The sequence below is a fragment of the Aegilops tauschii genome, chromosome 7 (assembly GCF_002575655.3).
Source record: "Aegilops tauschii subsp. strangulata cultivar AL8/78 chromosome 7, Aet v6.0, whole genome shotgun sequence".
NCBI classification, from domain to species: domain Eukaryota; kingdom Viridiplantae; phylum Streptophyta; class Magnoliopsida; order Poales; family Poaceae; genus Aegilops; species Aegilops tauschii.
The window spans coordinates 296,956,771-296,961,433 of NC_053041.3; the positions used below are offsets into that span (position 1 = coordinate 296,956,771).

The 4,663-nt window shown below is 45.0% G+C and overlaps 1 long non-coding RNA gene across 1 annotated transcript; it reads left to right on the forward strand.

The window, feature by feature from the left end:
* Window positions 1-481: 481 nt before the first annotated feature.
* On the forward strand, window positions 482-4,376 carry LOC109745238 (uncharacterized). The gene is made up of 4 exons (XR_002228488.4): window positions 482-1,056; window positions 1,276-1,627; window positions 2,451-2,621; window positions 3,947-4,376. It is a non-coding gene; the product is annotated as an uncharacterized lncRNA (long non-coding RNA).
* Window positions 4,377-4,663: the final 287 nt, after the last annotated feature.

Consider the following 4,663-nt stretch of genomic DNA (forward strand, 5'->3'; position numbering starts at 1 on the left):
CACGGATCCGTCGAAGGAGCTCTGCGAGGGGGAGGCTAGTGGCGGAGATCACGGATCCATCGAAGGAGCTCCGGCGAGGGGGAGGCGGGAGGCGGGGATCACGACACCGTCGAAGGAGCTCCGACGAGGGGGGGAGGCGGGAGGCGAGGATCACGGCCCTGGTGAAGGAACCCCGACAAGGGAGGGAGGTAGGAGGCGAGGATCACGGCCCCGTCATTGCTTGGCCAGCGAGGAAGGGGATGGCGGCGGTGGATCAGTCGGCGGCCAGTCACGGTGCTGCAGGCTCCCCCGCTCCGGCTGTCGTCGTCGCTCGCTCGCCCACGACGGCTGCCTCCGCCGGAAGGAGGTGGGTTGGGTTCGGGCTGGGTCAGGGAGTTTCTACGGTGTAGGTGCGTCGCGCCCTTATAGGACCGGGGGTAACAGAATATTATTCTGCTACTATGCAGTCTTTAAGGGCGCGATGGTGATTTTCTTAATAATTGAGAAAAAGAGAAAAGCAAGCCGGCCACGCACCCACGACCCCCACCTCTCTTCCTCACACGGCGCCGGCCCCGACTCGCCTTCCACCTCCGGCGACACCCCCTGCCTCCCACCTCCTGCGACCCGCCGCACCCCCCGGCCTCCCATCTCCGGCGACCCACCGCGACCCCTGGGCTCCCATCTGCGGGCGACCCACCACGCCCCCCGCCTCCCACCTCCAGCGATGCGCCACGGCACCGCCTCCCACCTTCGGCGATGCCCCACGGCCCTGCCTCCCATCTCCGGCGACGCGCCATCCCTGAACCCCGCCTCCCATCTCCTTCGACGCGCCGTCCTGAACCCTGCCTCCTCTCTCGCGTCGCCCCCATTGGCCCCCGAGCGCGGCCGTCCCTCCCACGGAGCCAAGCTCACGGCCGTCACTTCCACCACGCCGAGCTCGCACTCCATCGCCGCTGGCGCCCCCAACCTCGCGTCATCCATGACCCCTCCATTACACTCCTATTCTGCAGGAACATGTCAGTTCGTGTGGAGCATAACAGTCCGTCAGTTCGTCGGTGGGATTCGCAGGATCCGCAGGTCAGTCCCACAAATTACTCTTAAATCGTGTGCAATTTTGTAATCAGTTCGTGTGTATGTGTCAGTTCATGTCTGTTCTTGTCAGGTCGTGTTCATAAATTGTTTTTTTGGTTAATTTGTTGTTATGTACAGTACATATGCATATTGTTGTGTAGTACTACATGTGTGCATTGATGCGTTCGAATCTCACCTTGATTCCTCCTGGTGGTTAACATGTAGAGCGGCAGCAGCGCTCACTCTCCAATGGTTGCCCGCGCAAGGAGGATACAGGGATGCGACAGTGGTGGAGGAGTCAGCAGCGTTCCATGGCCTTCGTCCTCCTAGTCGCATCTTTTCTTATAAACAGCCAGAAGAAAACGACGCACAGGCTTCATGCTCTCCATCTCCTGGTGAAGGGGAGTTAAGCTCTACGACCACTTGGATGTGGATGCTCATGCTCCTCCACTGGGCGAGCTCCAAGGGCACCACGGGCTTGAGATTGTCATCTCTACCCTCGGCCGCGAGGGCCAAGAGGCTGCCTGCACCCTGCTAAATGAAATGCTACTTCCGACCACCAGCTCGCCTGATGCCCGTATGTAGACCGCCATGCTTTTCATGATTTCCTGTATGCCTGTACATGAAAAAGTCTCAACAATTCCGTTTCTTGTCTTCATGATTTTGTGCTTGCTTATCACAAGTTCACGTTACATGCTCAATGTAGTAGCTAGCTGAAGAAAAGGTATTGTTCTGTAGCTTTGGTCTTACCATTGTGGTGCTTGTGTAAGCGTGGGAAAATGAAAGAAAGGATTTTTTAGCAAATCAATGAATGAGAAAAGAGTTTGCTATTTTCCCGCTTAATTTAGAGCTCCAAAAATGTTCAGAGTTCAGAGTAGTTGTTTGGAGACGAACAATGAATAAGTATAATAAAACAAAAGAGAAATTTGTAAAATAGTACGACAAAGTTCACTATGTATTCCACCATCAGTACATAAAGAAATACTCCCTCCGTCCCATAATATAAGAGCGTTTTTTACACTACACTAGTGTCGAAAACGCTCTTATATTATGGGACGGAGGGAGTATCATACAAATTCCCTGCTCACGAGACTATATTTATAGCCTAATGGTTAGTGTCAAAATGTGTTGTTCTTGTTTCTTTATGGTTACTTCTTTATTATATGAATATGAATGTGCTAGCTAGCTTAGCAGTACCATTTGCAGTCAGTAGGTGTAGCTCACACAATTCTTGGGTCAATTTTGTCATAACAATAAGGCAGGACATGCTTGCAAGATGATGAAACCATGTATATATAACTTGATGACTATCCAAATTGAGAAAACCCTGAAATATTATATGTGCTCTCTTTGTATCAGTTCTTATGCTTGTGACAATTCTGCACTCATACTGTGTTCAGGTTATTGGTTTCCTCTTGAGCAGATGAACCACATTGTCACATTAAACTACGGGGACATGTTCCCTCAGTCCTCTCTCGACAAATCCAACAGTACAGGTTCTCCGGTGCGCCAAGTATTGCCAGTGGCGATGTCTGCATCATGGCCCATTGAGGAGAGCATGCCAGTCAGCTGTAGGTTTTTCTATATGCACATTTATCTGTTTAGCTTTAAATTTTGTTGTTTTCCACATTTGACACTTGTGTTAATGCTTCTGTGTCGTGCACTTATGATTCCATTGTGAGGAAAAAAGACAAGTGAGCTAAGTACTTGTTTGGAAAGTTTCTAAGTTCAAACAAAAAAACCTAAAGATGTTCATTGAGAAAGTTTTGTTTCGTTAAAAAATGTGGTTTTTGGTTGGAAATCACTTAGGAAAATAGTTCACTTTTGCTAATTCCTGTAGTTCTCTGGATAGAAAAAATGATGGTTCAATTTGCTGAGTCTCGTGGGCTAGAAAATTATTTTTCTTTGTTTGAAACAGTTCAGTGCTTAAGCCACAGAAAAAAAGTGAGCTGTTTTGTTCAAGGGAGTTCGAAAAATAAACACACATGAAGTTCAAGATTGGAACTAACATAGAAAAAATGTACACACATTCTCGATTGGGGACCCCGCTTAGTCATGCTTCTCTGGTCGTGCCACGTGCCATGGATACATGATGCGATTTTCGGATCTAGAATAGCACGAAAGGGGGTACCAAGCTTAACTAACACTCAAGTATTTAAAATTTCCATGGGAAACTAATATTCATGCACCTCTCTGGTGGATTTTTTGATATATTTCTTTCATGAATGTATACATTGTACTGCTCTATTATGTACATCCGGGCATGATGCACAGAATAAAACATTATGAGATCCTTGGTTTACTTACAGGTAGGTCATTAGTTCAAACCTAACACAGAAACTACTTGCTTGGCATTCTAGCTCTTGTTTTCCCAAGACTAGTACTGGTAAATGTTATTTCCCTATGTATTCTTTCCTCAGTCCATAGAGAAACATGGGAATAGTTCGATCGTGTTGGATAGATAGTTCAATTTTATATATCATAAGAAGAAAAGAACATGCTTTCTATAGGAGAAAATCAAAAACATTATTAACAACTCACTATGTATTCTACCATCAATTCTGTGTGTATTAGAGAGAGGGTTTGGTGTCTCATTGTTTACACTTGCCCAGAAAAAAAATGTTCTGTTGCAGATTAGGACCATTGTATTTACATTTTTTTAAACAAAGAACTAATCAGTTCATACAAGTTCAAAAGACAAAGCGTCGAAAGTTCAATCGAAAGCTCTCACCACTTTCCTTTCTATTTCTTAATTATTGTACGACATTTCAAGCATTGAGCAAAAGGGATTAGTATAAATTGTAGAAGTAGTTGCAGGATGCTTAAGTTCTTTTGACTTTCTTTTCTCTCATTCTTCCTGTACTGACGAGCTGTTTCATTTTGCTGGTTTCAAAAGTAGAAGGGGAAGATGTAGAGGCTGGACTACTCAGAGCCTTTGCCGCTGATGTTGTGTTGTGTTAGGTCAACACGTAGTAGTAAAATTATTTTGCGGGAAGAGAAGACAGCGAGAAGATGTTCCAGGTGACACGTCCTTCCATCAAAACAAAAAGTTCAAACATAGCAAAAAGTCGCAGAAAAGGATGTGAACATAGTATACTCCCATGGCTGTACGAGTAAACATACACCAAGTGTAGACTTTCACCATGTGCTTTATCATCAGTTAAAAAAAAGCTTTGTGTGTGCTACTGAAATTGACATGGTTTAGTTTGCTTTTACTTGTATGCTACTGATAGATCAACATTATTTGCTTGTGTACTAAAGTGACTAATTTGAACCACACTGCTTGTGTACTGATGTTGTTTGCTTTTGTACACCTGATTATATTTTTTGTGGGAGTCCAAGTATAATTGTTTAAAAAGTACAAATGTCAGCGTGTACTGATGCATTTCAAAATTGTGCTGTGTGTTTCGAGGAAAAAATATTTGTCAGGTTTTTGGTGGCCAAGTGTTATTGATTTGTGAGAGCTAAACAAATTTCCTATCCAACTGGAATATGATGGATGTGGGAGTCATTTTTACATTCACTGTTCAGTGCTTCTCTTTGTGTAATGTTTTATGTTTTTAAGTGCTCATTGAAAATTTATGTTCCTAGTAGTTCATGTATTATTGCGTGA